Source organism: Alligator mississippiensis, chromosome 16 (assembly GCF_030867095.1).
Source record: "Alligator mississippiensis isolate rAllMis1 chromosome 16, rAllMis1, whole genome shotgun sequence".
Lineage (NCBI taxonomy): Eukaryota > Metazoa > Chordata > Crocodylia > Alligatoridae > Alligator > Alligator mississippiensis.
In genome coordinates, this window is record NC_081839.1 from 28,361,268 (window position 1) to 28,377,642 (window position 16,375).

The 16,375-nt window shown below is 42.6% G+C and overlaps 2 long non-coding RNA genes across 2 annotated transcripts; both read right to left on the reverse strand.

Annotated features, from left to right (window-relative positions):
- Window positions 1-411: 411 nt before the first annotated feature.
- Window positions 412-2,602, reverse strand: LOC132246517 (uncharacterized). Its single transcript, XR_009457843.1, has 2 exons — window positions 2,478-2,602; window positions 412-1,590 (listed from the first exon to the last, which is right to left on the reverse strand). It is a non-coding gene; the product is annotated as an uncharacterized LOC132246517 (long non-coding RNA).
- Window positions 2,603-11,357: 8,755 nt separating this feature from the next.
- Window positions 11,358-13,377, reverse strand: LOC132246526 (uncharacterized). The gene is made up of 2 exons (XR_009457858.1): window positions 13,274-13,377; window positions 11,358-12,247 (listed from the first exon to the last, which is right to left on the reverse strand). It is a non-coding gene; the product is annotated as an uncharacterized LOC132246526 (long non-coding RNA).
- Window positions 13,378-16,375: the final 2,998 nt, after the last annotated feature.

Below are 16,375 nucleotides of genomic sequence, written 5' to 3' on the forward strand. Positions count from 1 at the left end.
CAGAGGTGTTACCCAAGTGACTTTTTTTGTTCAAGATTGGTTTTTCTTGTCTTTCCTTCTCTAGTATGAGGGGAGAAGGGAGGGAATGAATGTTTTTAGAAGTGCTTAAATCCCACTGACTCTGGTGCTTCAATGGCTTTGTGATCTGTTCCTCCTCCCCCCAAAAAGAAGAGTTTTTAAACTGTATTGAAATTTACAGTATGTAAAAACTAGACTGAGTTGAGGTGCTTCTGAAAGTTTTGGCTCCCATGTTCACAGCCAACTGCCCTTTGGAGGTTAGATGCAAACGTATTGACCAAAATGGTCAGTGACCAGACAAGGTGCGACTGAACAAGCCCTATGCTTTGAAACAGGCAAACAGATAGGAGAATATCAGTAACACTCAAGTACCTGGAGACGTATATATTGCAATGATCATAAAATTGATTTTATTGATAGTTAAATATTAAAATTTCTTTCACCAGCGTTCTACACAAAGAGGAGACTTCAGTGGTCTCTCACAATTGGAAAGGTACCCATTATTTAGGGGATTAGTGTTAAAGGAGAAAATGGCTATATATTTGGCCACTATGTTTTAGATGCAACATTCCTAGAGAAACAGAGATCACCACTTTTAAAAACCCAAGACACACAAACGAGCTCCCACGCCACACGTACAAGCATGCTGTCCAGACCCCACCTCAAAATTTGATACACCATGTGTTTCACAAGCCAGAGTAGCAAGTAGATCCCTTTCAGTGCAGGACTCGGTCCATCCAGCTCATTCTGGCACTGCAGGCTCAGGGGACTGAGTTCTCGTGCTGGGGGTGCAGACATGGTTTTCACCTTTTTCTTTGAAGGGGGGGGGGGGGTGGAAAAGGAAGAAAAGGTATGAAGAGCATGAGATTTCACCATTACTTGGTCTGGAGTCCAAAGCTCAGGCCAGTTCACTTGAGGCATCAGAAGACATGAGTCTGTTGCCTCCCTGTTTTCATCTTCTTCAGTTACCATACCTTCTTGAGACTGGGAAATATCTATCACTGCTAAACTCTGAAGCTTAAAGGCCTGGTTACACGAAGTTGGCCCTTTGGCTGCGATTCCAGCTACTCAGGTCTGTGTCTGAACTCCCCATCACTCTCCATTTGAAAGTTCAGAAAGTTTCCTAGTTCACTGCAGGCGCTTGCTCATCCTCCTTGTCCTCCGAGAAAACAGCAGGTCTTTGGGGCCCCTCATCCTTCAGCTCTCGGGCTCCTGCAGCAGACTGGATCCCACCAGTTCCCATGTTGGTTTCTGATGTAGGCAGCGTTTTATCAGTCCTTGGCACAGCATCTGAAGGAACCTCAGACTCACACGGGAGCATTTCTGCCTTGATGGTTGATGCCACAGCTTTACGACTGGTAGTTTTCACATAGAAAACAACAAATGCATCATCTGTGCTGTATCTGAGCCCCATGCTCTGTGCTTTGTGGCAGCAACACAGCTTGAAACCACTGGGAGACCGCTAAAGAAGGGGAGGGCACCAATTAAAACCTCACTGCAGCTGGTAAGGAGGGTAGGGAAAGCTAAGCTTCGGGTAACTATATCAGCAAGGCTCTGCCAACCAATACCAGCCTCACCTGGAAGAGGAAGAGAGCCATGTTAACATCCACATACCTGAAGCAATTAGCAATGTAAGCAATTACCTACTGCCTGGGGGAGGGTGCCTCACACACCTCAAGTTTTAAGTGCCGATGCTCAGTCAGATGCTAGCCCCTGTTAGTGCACTACGCAGTGTGAAGTGTGACTTGTTTGAGAGTCAGTTAATTAGCCAGTCATAGCTGGTTTAGAGCAAATTGCTTACAGATTCCAGGTGGAATCCCTCAAGATGCTGATCCAGGAAGAAACAATTCAAAACAACACAAAAGCCCCTTATTAATGGTCCCTTGGACCCACAGCTGCTGTTAGATTTTTAACTCAACTTGGTAGATATTGGCAGAAAAAAAACCAAAAAAAACAAAAACCCTTCAACCAGGAACAAAACCTCAAACTTAGTCTAGGTTTTCTACAGAGCACTTAGTAGTGCAGGTTTTGGGATACACATTTGGATTTCTCTTTGACAGTCAGATGCACAGGGACCAACTGGCTTTTCTCTCAAGGGTTAAAGGGCAACCCTGTTGCTCTTTGTCAAGCACTTAGAGGCAGCATTCTTGTAATAGGGGCATTTTTGGCTAGACATGGTATGACTAGGTATTTCTGTGGTTACACATCTACAGTCTCGACAGCAGCAGGGGAAAGACAGATGAAGAACATCTGGGAGAACCACCCATCTCTCCCTAAGGATAAGAGGAAGAAAAATCTTAGGGTCACCATCTTAAAAGCACCCCTATGCATCCAGACTAGTGACAAAAAAAATTAAGCCAAACTAACAAGCAGTCCCAGCATGACATAGGAGCCTTAAGGAAAAATGAATAAAGATTCACCCCCAATGCAACAGTGAAAGACACTATTCACATAGGCACCTCACCAAACCTCTGCACAAACTCCAGCCCCAAAGACAATGCTAAGCCTTTATGCTCTGATCTTAAATAGGGCTGGGGGGTCACACACAATTATTTCCCCACAACTCAGAACATTAGTTCCACGTGCAGTGCTGTTCCTGCTCTCATTTTGGTCCCTGATATGCACTGCATGATGGAAAGGAATGACTTTTACACTAGTATTTAATGACAGCGTTGACTATGAGTGTATCAGCTTTTGCTTTAACTTTTTGACAATTAAAATGCAAAACACTGGCCTATTTATTTAGTTTCCCACAGAGCCTTCCATGCAACTTTAGCAGGTCAATCTGCTGTACCTTTTAATTCAGGATTTACAGTGTAGAAAACCCTGTTGACTATAAATAGAGATGCTTTAGGAAGAACATCCTGTGGCATTATCAGTAGTATGTAGTTTCAAACTTAACCTGCACCCACCTCAGCATTGTGGAGTTTGTCACTTTTCCATGGCTGCAGATTAGATAGATGCTCCTTGTCTAAGGTATTCGCATGTTTTCAGGCACTGCAGGAGTCTTCTCTTCCTCACTGGTGGATGGTGAGATGTATGGACACACCTGCAGTTTAGGAGTAATTCTTTCCAAAACCATGCCCGCAACAAAAGCAGGAGTCGAAAGGCAAGTTATAGTTCATGCCCCAGAGGCAAAGGTGGATTCAGATCTGATGATACGGATTAGTTCATCTGAGCTCAATGATAGCATAGCATAACTATCAATGGATAGATCATATGAGCTCAGTGAGAAGCATGACTACCATTCTCAACCTCAAAATAAATTAATGTCTTTGGGGCCCAGTGTTTCTATCTCCATCCCCTACATATTAACTCAGCTTTAGGTTCCTGCCTTTCCGTTCAGTCAAGATTGTGTCAATCCTTAATATTTTTCTCGCTCAAGTCCACATCTGTGCTGCTTAGAAACAAAGAGGCCCCACTATTTCTAGTGTCTGTTAGTTTTGAAGTCACCTTCTGGCTGGCTGTCTTAAGTATAAGCGGGTCTTTGGTGATAGGTATAGCTAATGCACCATGAAAATAAAATATGAATGAACAGGTTTATTTCATTCCTTGAATCAGACATGGTAAAAGCTAGATACCTAAAAATGGGTTAAAATAGGGGGAAGGGTTGAATGGTGGGATATTCTGGAGCAGTGGGTGGGCAAGGTGACTTTGGTAGCACTATTCTAAATATATTGGGATGGCAAGCTAGAGAAATTGGGGAAGGGAAGTAATAAGACTGGGACAAAAATTGGATGAAAGAGAGTGGAGAAAGGATGAACTGTGATGAAATTTTGAGGGGGATCAAGATTTAGCGAGGCAGAGTCGTCTATCCTGCACCCTCGACTCAGAACTATGCCGGGTTTGTGCCGACTGGCTTATTGTTCTGTCTTCCTCCCACCCGGGTGGCTCACTCCCTCCTTTCCTTTGTCTTCCCATTTCCTCCTAATATCCCTACTGAAAGGATTTAGGCAACAGAACAAACTAAAACAATAAGGAAACTATTGTGATCTTTGCTTGCATACACTGCTCCTTTTCCTTCCCCTTATGCTCTGTCTGTCTCATTTTTACTTAAACCAACGGGCTCCCAAGGGAGGTGATGCTTTCCCCTACCCTGGGGGTCTTCAAGAGGAGGTTGGATATGCATCTAGCTGGGGTCATCTAGACCCAGCACTCTTTCCTGCTTCTGCAGGGGGTCGGACTCGATGATCTATTGAGGTCCCTTCTGTCCCTAACATCTATGAATCTATGAATGATTCTCAACCAGGGTACCATGACACCCTGGGGTGCCTTGAGCTCCTTTCAGGGGTGGTATGAGGTGCCACACAATATTAGCTCTGTTAGGTGTGAAAACATGATTCAGAAGACAAACCCAGAGATTTTAATTCCAAGTCCATCATGTTAAAAGCACTCCGACCTATTGTGGTCCTTCTGAGTTCTCTGAGACAGAAGAAATTTCTCTCTTATCTTTCTGTCGTCAAAAATCAAGGGAAAACCAAGAAACGACATTTTCCAAAGAGTGCCTTGACTCTATCAAAGAGTGCCTTGAGTCTAGAAAGCCTGAGAACGGCTGATTTAGATTGGGACAGAAGCTGTCTCTTATTCTGTCATTACAGTGCCTAACATGATGGTGTCTCATTTTCATTTGACCCCTATTAAGCACTGCTGTAAAAAAAACCATGAGAAATGGATAGTAGCACTGAAGTTGTAAATCTACACAGCTAATGGAGTTGTTAGAGAGACCCAGTGTATTTCTAATGCACCCATCTCAGTACCCTGGATGACAGGGAAGTGAGTAAGAAAGCACCCAGAGGGAAAGCAGGCAAAGTAAATTTTTGAGAAAATAAGTTTTGGGAGAGACACTGAAAAGCTAAAGAGCTGAAGCTCAGAATTAGCATGGAGGATAAAAATATTGGGAGCTTGAAATATATCGAAATATATGGAGGCTTAAAAATATTGGAACATGCAACTATCACCAGGGAGAAACGGCAAAAATGCCCCCAAGGAGGTGTCTTTTGCTCCTTTGCGATGGCAGCGCCAAAGGAACCATCAGTGAGAGAAGAGAACCGGGATGTCAGCAGAATAGGGAGTAACAGGTGGCGTGAAGGTGAATCAGCACAGAGGAAAGTCCCTTTGCCTTAGCCAGAGTTGGTCATCGGTCAACAGCCCTGGTGAAGGCAATTTTGTTTAAGAATGAGAGCCAAATTGGTAGGCAAGAAGCCATATGAACAAGAAGCATGTGCCAGGGTTTGAGGCACGAGAGGACAGATGGTAACAGAAGGGAAACGTGGCACTGGGGATAGGGAAAGGCATCCAGAACCGTTAAAAAGGGGTGGGTACAAAGAAGCATGTAGCAGAAATATATCCAGTAAGGTCTTGTCAGATGTCTGTTAAAATCACAGGGAGAAGAAAGGATGGAGACTCTTTTAATTTATCATTTGACTGCGTCTTGCATTCCCATGCCCCAAGCTATAGCATCTACCATTGGAAAAGATAAAGGCCGGAGAGCTAAAGTTGCTCGACTAACTTTCTGCAGAGGCAGCAGAGCGGAGGGGAGAGGAACGCAGCTTGGATTGCTTTGTATCTGCGCATGTATTTAATGGAATTTATTGAGGTGTTGCCAAGCGCAAGACAAGCTAAGAAAGGGAAGTAAAACTGTGCTGTTTAGCATAGCCAACTGTGACAGGACGGTACCGTGCCACTGTCCAGTGGCTCTTGTGGTTGTGGAAGAAAGAAAAACAATGTAAAGGATGAGGTAGGGACTTACGGCGCTGCCATGACAGAGGGAAGTGAGTGCAGTTACACAGTTTGCAGGGTGACCTTATCAGCATCCGCCATCTTTCAGGGTCACTTAAGGTGTGTCTTTACAAGCCATGTTACTATTACTTCTCTTGCCAGTGAAAGCTGTATGGAGTTTGAGTTATTATAGTATCGATGCATGAGGCATATTAGTACCACGATTCCTTCAGTATAACAACTGCAGTTTTGTAGCAGCAGTGGTGAGAGAGAGTGGTTAGCAATCACTCTGGCACTTACAGAGGAGACAGATGGTTTATGCTGTGTAAGATTCTCTCCATGACTTGCTGCATGTAAATACAACTGAGTTAATACATGGGTGGCTAAAGATGACACATTTAGCCATATATGGAACTCATCTTTTCTATTAACTTAGTCTAACAAAATGCTGCTCCTTCCAAGCTCCAGGATGAGCCTCCGTGAAGCTCATCAGCTGCAGGTGTGGTTTACTAGTATATCCTTTGTATAGGATGCCCCCAGCTTTTTTATGTTTCCGTATATTGATGGCAGGGTTTTAATGCTGCACACAGGGCCCTGAGTATATGCTCTCTGATTAGAAGGAGGAGTCTAATACATGCAACATTGACACAGCTTTATTTTATCAGCACAAAACCTTATTGATACATGAATACATCAGAACATGGTCATGTAAATTCAGATTGCAATATGCAGACTTTCATGAGTCTTGCCATCCTATTACCATGCAGTAGCACATCTCACACCAACTCCTGTTACAGCATTTTGAGAGTTGCATAATACCTTTGGAAGTATTTTTTTGTACTGATTGATAAGTGTCAGTTTGCCTGGAGCGGTGATTAACAGAGACTCATGAAGAGAGGGAAGCGAGCACAGCTATATGTTAAGTCGCAAGAAGTCAACTGTGTGCAGGATAATCAGTATGATAAACTGGAAAGTCATGGGGAACAAGATGAAGGATGGAGGATGCCTGGCCTTACAGCATTTGCTGAGTGCATGAAGTTTCCCTTTATTTTTAGTTTATGGGAGTCCTCATTATCATAAAGAGGGGAAGCCAGAACCCATTTCTGCTTTTGTTAGATTTGTAGCTCTAGTATTTTATTTACCCAGTGCAAACACTCCCCCTCCTTTCTTGGCTTTTGGTACATCAGCAGAAGGATGTGGGAAAACTGTTGCTCTTTTCAGATGTTCTTGCCTTCATCTCTGCAGCAGACTGGATTTCCATGTCCTCTTCTGCACTCACGACCATGGCCTTTCATCCTTCTGTATATTTGTTTGCCTATCAGCCTCCCAGAGCCACTTCTTACCATGTTTTCCCTGTGTCTGGAGGTGTGTGGCAGTGTTACAACCAGAGGATGGAGCGGTGGGGGTGAAGGATTTGCTTTTACTTCTAGAGGGCACTAGTTAGTTAGGGTTGAGTGTGAAGGCTGTGCGGGCAGGGGAGTGCTTTAGTGACAGACTTCTGTAAGAGGTAAAGCCACATTATACCTTATTCCCTGATAAATAAAGCTCCACAACAAAGCTTTCCTGTTGACTGTAGAAATTACACCAATATGCCTCTTTGAAGAGCAATTCTGTCATGCAACCAAGGCTAATATTTTCCATATCTCCCACTGAACTGTCCATCGCTGGATTGCTGCACAAAGCACAATACTTTTACTGTTAGCCACCATTTAAATACAAGCCATACTTTGCAACATCTATCCAACAAAAGGAAGGAACATTTTCTTCTCTCTAAAGTTTATTTAAATGATTGATTCATTTGCTCAGTTTACAGTTTCACCCACAGAGCTCATGCCTTGTAAGAAATTTAAGTCATAAGAGAGTTCATCTGTAGCACTGTTAGCTTTTCTTAGAGAATCTAAGCTAATCAATCATAATGTATTTTAATCACTTGAGACCAGGCAGTCCAAATAGTTCCACCGTAGTTGTGCTAACTTGAGAATGCTGCAAAGGTAGAACATGGTTTTCTCAGAAGATTGAAGCCCTTGCCCCAAACCTAGCCATTCTCCGAACAACAGTTACATTGACTACTATTATGGCTAAATAGACCCATGGACAATACAAATTATTTTTGTAGCAAGGGAGAAAATAGCCCAATACTTCCATTCTGTCAGGTATGCAGTTACAAAGATATACATCTTAGTAGTACAAAAACAATACTCCCGATACACCACATTACGGGAAATTCCCTTCTACACCAAACGCATGCCTTCTTCAGCCGCAGAAAATCTAGTGAGGGATAGTGATACCTGTTGTTGCCCTCCGCATATTTAGAGTTGTCATAGCATTGTGTTGTAAGGAGGCACAGCAGTACAGTTGAGAGAGAAATCAGAAGTCCTCTAAACGATATAAAAGCAATGACCGGTGCTCTAGAACTGGTGACCTTTCTAGGGAGGATCAAATGAAATAACTAATCTCAGCCCCAGAATTTCCAACTTTGTGACCTCTTAGCTCAGAAGAGAGAAACGTTTAGGGCTCTGTTTCCACCCGCGTCCCTTTCAAATAAAAAAAAATTGAGGTTCTGCAGTTGTATTAGTCCACTCAAAGTCACCTTCTCCTTGTTCCTCCCCAGTGAGCTCTATTCAAGTCTGCACAACTTCTGCGTGAAGACACAGGCTTTATGCAAGCCTATTATCCATACTTCGTCCTGGAGTCTGTTTGCATTACTAGAGCCTCCTCTTGGAAAGCTAGCTGAGCCCAAAATATATGCAAGGCAGCAGTTTGTAGTTTTGACAGGTAGAATAGGGCAGAGGGTGGATTCCAGTCCTGTACTTCAGTCTAGCAACTGACTTTGGTTATAAAATATATCTTTAACATAATTCCTTCTCAAATTTTTTGTTAAGTCACCAAAATCAGCTCCTGCAAGGACTGTTGTATCGCCAGTAAATATGATCTCATCAGAGCAGTAAATGCTGTCATGTAACTCATCAGCAAACGCTTTTATTGTTGGATTTCAGTTGACTTAAAGTAGAAAGTATGGCCTTGGAATCAACCGAGAGAAAAGGCTGAAAATAGAAGCCTAAATTACCAACAAAATGTGTTCTATGCCCTCTCTCTCCTATGACTGTTATTGCTAATAGGAGGAATTACTCGTTGCCAAAAATATTTGAGCAAGATCATCAGCAAACCTGGAAGGAGCAGCAAGGGGAAGTCTGATGGAGAAACCTTTGCATCTCAAATGATATTGCCAAAATGCCATTGGAAATCACACCTCAGTAGATAGGTTTATAAGAGTCTGATGTGGTAAATATAGGCTATAACAAAAGCATTCAGTACACCAGATGTTTGAAGACCCAGTAGTGTAGTACTGATTACATGATGCAGATCTTGCATATTTTTACAGGGCTGGAAATCATCTTATAATTGCCAGGAAACTGTTCTCTAGAGATCAATTGAGATTATGTATCAAGACCATCCTAATATAAGTTAATAATGTTTGCAGCAATATGAATCATTCCATACTTGGCTCCTCTGTACCTGCTGTTTTATGCTGTAAACCCTACTGCTGCCTATGAAGGTACCATTAAAGATAGTTATGCAGCTTTTGTCTGTTCCTTCAAGTGAAGTCATTATCATTATACTCCTGTGGAAAGCAAACAGCAGTGCATATGTCAAATGAATGTTGTGAACAGAAAAGGACGTGGGGCAATTTTGGTTGGTAAAACATGCACTCCCAAATGCCACCCTCCTCCAGCAGGTTATTTAACCTCTTATACAGAGCATGGGTAACAACTAGTGGTAATCTACCACCCCATGTCCTTTTAATTACCTATTAAGCCTCCTTCAAGCTGCAAGTGTTTTCTTCCTTTGACACTGCATTTTTGAGTGCCAGACCTAGGAGCTCACTTGCAGCACAGCAGGAGGTTTCTTTCCCAAAGGCTTTGGTTCCACTTGCAAGAACGTCTCAGCTGTCAGGCCTTTCTTTTCCTCTATCCATCCCCAACTTCAGATCCCCATAGCACCCCATCTACTACATGGCATAGAATCTTTCCAGGGTTAATGTTAAGGGATTAGGTGAATAGGCACAGTCATAGTGTACAACCATTGTAACAGTTAGCATAGTTTGAAAAATGTCAAGAAGAGACTTTCAGGGGTGTACTTGGTAGCCGTGTTGGTCTGAGACAAAAAGACATACAAAAAAGTAGGCAGACAAGGTTCCTTGGGTGAATCTGATATTGTTTATTAGACCAACCCAAATAGTTGGAGAATGGTTAAGCAAGCTGACTCCCCAGGTATCTCTCCCCTTTCATCCCCCTTCTGTCTCCCCTCTCCCCCAGCCTGTCTCTCACCCATTGACTCCTCAATCTACATTTTCACTGACTACTTATCTTGTAAGCAGCCCAGCCCAGCCCCTGGCTGCTTTACTTTTCATTCCATCCAGGAAGATCATACACCAACTGCTGAAACTTCCTTAGCCTGACGAAGGGTTTTGGAACCCGAAAGCTTGCTTAATAACTGTTCTCCAACTATTTGGGTTGGTCTAATAAAAGATATCAGATTCACCCAAGGAACCTTGCCTGCCTATGTCCTTAGACCAACACGGCTACACCCTACACCCCTGCAACATACAAAAAACTAGAACTCTTGGTTTAAAGAAGAGACTTTGCAGTTACAGAATCCAGGAGGTTTCAGCCCCAAGTTGTCATCCGTTGAATGAAGCGGGAGATGTTGCATATGCTTTGAAACAGGGCTTAATCAGGTATAGCTTCAAGGATGGGGAGAAGACCTGAGAAACAGTGTTCAGAAGAGATTCAGGGTTTCAGACATTGCATCTTGGCCTTTCTAGCTGTACAAAACTTAAGAGGTGAAACATCAATTTCTAGGGCAGTAGGAGACACTATTTTTGGCAGGCATGCTACAAGTTAGCCTTTTACCCTCCAGATGCCACTCTGACCCCCTTCCCTATCTACCTCTCTGTCTTGTTCCCTGTGCTCTCCCTCCCAATGTAGCAGCAAGCAGAAAACAGGGCTTGTTTGACACTAGGCTGCTTGTCCTCTCCCCAATCTGCCGTGCACAGCAGTTACCCCTACTTCTTATGGTACATCCCACTTCTAGTTTGGGGGGGGGGGGGGGGTGGCAGCAGCTCTCTACCCATACCCCCTAGCAACTCCCTGGCTTAGGCAGTGAAGGCCCTTCAGAGGGGAGATGGAAGGGCAAATACAAGTCATGTCACACATAGTGATGTGTGTTGCAAATGCAGAAGTTTGTCTAAATAATACTTGCTCCAGTTACAATGCATGAGTTCCATAAGGCCCATATTAGGACCACCCTGTTTTTGTACTTACTAGCATATGGCTGTTCAGCAGGGATATTAAGTATACACAAATTGGGTGAAGTGGAATTAACCTAATTAATACTCTATTTTGGGAGGAGAAGCAGTTGAGGTCTTTAAGTTAACCTGGCATTATAGTTAACAGCTGGCAGTTAGAGTTCACACACAGCCTTTGCAATGTGTACAGCATACAGGACAGCTACCCAGTATCATTAGACAAGTAAGACAAAAACTTTATTTTCACAATTAAAAAAAGAGCCCCAATTCTTCATTACATAAGATTATACAAATACTGCAAAGCCCTGTAGAAAAAAAAAAAAAATGCATCATCTACATTAAAGGTACAGTGTCTTGGGAAGTCAAGTCAGGACCATTCAGGTAAGAGATGTGCTATATTTCAGTCCAGTGTAGAAGGCAGAGAACTTGGACACTGGCACAACACCCACCCCCAAAATGCATGCCCACTTGGGGAAGTGGAACTCAGGAGCACAGATAAAGCCAAGACCAGCCAGTTTTAGCTAACATCACTTGGTAAGCCAGATCACAGTGGCACCTCACTTCTAGCAAGACTGCTTTGTGAAGGTAGTCCAAGGTTTTAAAAGCAAGTAGTAGCACTTATGTTAAACTCCATTTCAAAGGAAGCATCTTTTCACTGCTGTTAGTCTCTAAACAGGTGCAGAAGTGGAGTCACTTTGAGTGCTTAAACATCCAAGGACTAGGAAACATTCAGGATTGGGTTCCCTGATTGCTGTTAAGATACAAATTGTTGCTATTTCCAGAAGCTGGAAAGTGACTTCTGAAGATTTAGAGCCCTTTCCACTGGCAGCTTCCACCAAGAGCTGTACTTGCTTGGCTGCCAATTCTGGTTCAGCTTTGCAGGACTCTTCTCCACCCACTGCAGGATTTTCCCCTCCTTTTCTGTCTTCTGTGCCACCAGCAGGGACCTGGGATTCTTGGCCACGCTTCTCACTTTTTGCCACCACTCTCTCTGCAGCAGACTGGTTTTCCTCATTTTCCTTCGAACCATTACAGTAGCCTTTATAACGTCTTCCTCCATCTTCTCTGTAGTCGATTCAAGCCATTTCTTGCCAATTTTGCCTCCCATGCTTGCAGTGCTACAGAGGCAATCCGAATCGGGTGTGGCAAGTGTCTTTTTGCAAGGATGTTAACTTCTCACTGCAGTAGGCACAGCTCTCAGCTCTGCAAGAAACAAAAGAAAAAGCAATAGTAAAAAAAGGTCCAGGTCATTCATTCCAGGTACTCTTTTACCAAAAATAAGAAAGGAATGCTGTTTTTAGCTTAGGGAGTGCATTGCTCCTTTAACATGGGATATCAACAAGACTGGTACTTTGCTTTGAAGAATTAATATTCCATTGCTAGATCATGGATCACCAATAAGCAGCTAGAGTCATGACTCTGGGACAAGAACACTGTTCCCCACAAGTTTTATATATATACACCCATCAGTGAGCTGAGTGCCAGGACTGCACATAGCAGGAAGAGCCTTATTAGTAACCACCTACACAGCTTAGGTTTTTAAAGCAAGTCGCAAATTAGAAAGAAGAGACCCAGCTCCTTTTGGTAACCTTCCAATAACTTGGTTTTATCCTTCCTTTCCTCCCCCAGCACTATATCTTTATTTAAAGGACTAACAAGAGTTATTGAAGAGAAGGACTCCCTTGCTAAGGGAACAAATCTCTAAACAAGCCATGTTTTAGATGAAAGAGTTCCTAGGCCCACCTAAAGAACAGGAATTCTTCTTTCCTACAAAGGCTTTAAACCTACAAGAGCATCTCAGTTGTCCTATTAGTTTATACACTGCTCTCTTCCTGTTCACAAATCCATTAGTATTTTTAGTGACTCACTGTAAACAGTTCAGGCTAGCTTGCTGTATTTTTAAGAAGTGCAAGCAGACAGTTTCTTAAGTTGAAAATACAGGTCTACAATGCTTTCACACCACATGTTGGACACCCAAAGGAACACACTGGATTTGATTGAAGCCAACATCCTCTAAACCATCAGTAGACCACATGGTGAATTTCTCTGCTAGAAGAAGAAACAGGTTAACCCAGCCAGTCATCTCCCTTCGAGCCATATCACATTTCAGTGGCAAGCAAGGTAGTGACAGTAAAAGATACATGCAATGTTGTTAAACACAACATCCCTTTAATTACATAACCAAGGAATCATTTTTAACACAGCAAGACAACCATGAAGCTTTCTTACCCCCAAACACACATGTGAATCTCACCAGGCTCTTCCACTGACCATCAATGAGTCCTGCTCTAGCAGGCTGGCTGCTCTTATAAAGCACTGAGTGGTCACACAGAACTGCTTCCCCACAAGCCCTGGAACATTAGTTCCACCAATTCACTGTTTCCTTGCTCCATTATTCTCTGCTGCAACCTGTGAAAGACAGAGGTGAATGCTTTTGCAAGCTCTTTGCAGAGCTATGTGGTTGTGTCTTTTATATTCATACATTCATGCTTTTATTTTATGGGGCTTGGATTTGGAAGTTAACAATAAAGTAAACATAAAAAACAATGGTCCTCACTTCTATATCCCTATGTCCCTTTATACATACATTTTACTTGGAGCAGGGCTTGACTTCACAACGCTTGAGAGTATGTGTCTGTTCATGCAAAATGGTGAAGGCTAGGCCATGGGCTATGAATGTGTCTTTAATGGGGGCTTCCCAAACTGTACAGAACTAAGTATCTATGCATGTCTTTTCAGGACTAGGAGCTAAAATTGTACTGTGGGGGGCAAGTGGCCAGATGTGTGCCAAAAGATAGTTTTTAGGAGTGTTGTAATTTAGCTGGTTGCCACTGCTGTTTCAGGTGAGAAGCAATATGGTATGCAAACACAACATCTTTTCTCCTTCTCTGCTATTTGACAGTGGCTTGGTTATGCTGAGGTGGTGTTATTGCTGCACATATAATTGAGTGCCCTCATAAGATCTGGTCCACTACCATGGACTATCACAGAAGTCCTCACTACTGCATCATTCATGTAGGGATAGCATATCTGCACGATGGAAGGAAGAATCCTAAGTCCCATAAGTGAACCTAACTGTGGTACCTGGGATCCAGTAGCATATTTGGGCAGGACCAAACAGTGCTGCTGCACTCTTCCACAAACTTCCCAGCTTCTTTTATTCTACCAGCTCGCATCCCAGAAAAAAGAAAGGTGAGTTGAGGGCCCTGTTTTTCACTCGTGTTTCTTGGAAATATAATATTAAGGGGAAGATTCTAAAATGTACATCACTCCAGATCAGATTATCATCACCACCGTTTTCCAATGCCTGGTTTTTACTCAGGTGCCTATTTGTTCTGCAGAAGAAGCAGGCTTAACTGAGCTTAATATCAGTATTGCTACACTGGAGTCTCTGTGCTGTCACCAGAGCCATCTTTTCGAGGGCCAGGAGGTGAGCCAAAATTAAATGAAAGGAAGTTAACAATGTGTAGGTTTAGACACCTCCTTGATGGCAGTATACATGGTGTGTTCTCCCCTATCTGTTGCCTATTAGCTTGAAAACAATTCTTTAAGATGAATATCTCTGGACAGATTCTGGTCAAGTCACCAAAATCACCTCCTGCCAGGGCAGTTGTGTCATCACAAGTGGATAGGGTTCTTCTGTAAGTCTTTGGCAAAAACTCATTTTAATTTATTTTAATGTTATGCTTTATTTCTGTGTTTGAGCTTGTTGAAAAAATGTAAACAGCAGGGGCCCGTGACTGACTTACAGGCAGAGCTGGCAATTAAAGCCTGATATTTCCAATAAAAACACCTGGGGTCATCTCTTTCCTTTGATCTTGCTCGTCAAAGAAGTTGATTTTGTCACAAATATTTTAATAAGAAGATCAATGCACCTGAGCGGAATGGCCTTGATATTCTGGCAGAGAAACCATCGGGTTTTTTATATGTGCATTATATAAAATACACCACAGGAAAAGCTACAGCAGAGGGCGGACCCAGCTTCATATCCTGGAGGACTCTGATGAGAGGGAACATGGACAACAACAAAAACTTCTAATGCACTAAAATATTTGGAGAGCCATTAATGTACAAGCGATTAGACGGCACATCACTTACATATTTTTAGGGCTTGGATAATATCCTCCTTGCTAGAGAAACTGGTCTCTAGTGAACAATTCCATATACCTATCAAGATCTTGCTGACAGAAGTGAATGCTATTTGCAATATGAGCCACTACCTGCTTGGGCAGTTTCTAATCTGCTAAGGGAGCATGTATATCTTACTGTTGACTGTAAGGGGCTGTTGAAGGCAGTAAAAAGTCTTGTGTTTGTTTTTCCCTGGCTCCGTTTATTGAAAAGCAGACTCAAGTCCATCCAGTTTAATGTCTTTAATTAATGTTGTGAAGGAAGATAGAAAGCCAAGGTATGTTTATTAGGTTAAAAACTAAAAGAGACACCTGCACAAATTATATAGCTCAGCTTAGATACCATTTTAGCACACGAGGTAACATAGATCAGCAACAAGGATCATTTCTAGCCTTTCCACCTTTTCTTGATCCATTTTGCAGTTAAAAATTGGTTTCCCTAGGATGTTTCATTGACGAAGGAGGAGTGTCTTCTACACTAACCTACAGATCAAGATGTGCGGAGGTACAACTGATAGCTACATTATGCAACATGGTTCTTGATTTTTTTTCCCCACTCTCATCTGCTGTGTCCTGACACTAACCACCGTGAGCCCCTTGGGGTCAGTGCTGTCATTTATTAAGTATATATAGTCCAGCTAAGCTGGCTGAAGTACTGTAGTGTGCAGAATAAGTCGGCAGATCAACACATAGCCATTCTTCCTGTAGAAGTGAGACTTGGAAAAGAACAAAAAAGTGTGGACAATGAATTTGCTTGGAAACTCACTGGAGTTGTCAGGGAAACTTTTCTCCTAAAAATGAAATTTCTACAGCAAGCATCCATTTAATGGGAAATTTGTCAACCAGCGAACATCTTTTTTTTTTTAGTGACAAAGTCAAATTGTGCAGGAAAAAGCTAAACATATATGTGCCCAGCCAGACTGATAGACAAAGGTGCCAAGAGGTTATTTGAGGGGATATGGGGTTATATAGGACCTTGAACATGAGGATAAAGGGGGAAAAAATCCAAAACCTAGCCCCTGTGAGTAAATAGGAAGTTTACTTTTGACTTATAGAGTCAGGATTTAATCCATAGATTTTTATTTTTGTGCAGCAGAAGAGAAGATGTCAATGATGGCTTTCAGGGTGGGTGCACAATGACAGAAGTACTCAGCATGTTTCAAAGGAAAGGTGACTTCAACAATGCATTTTAAAGTGAAGGGAG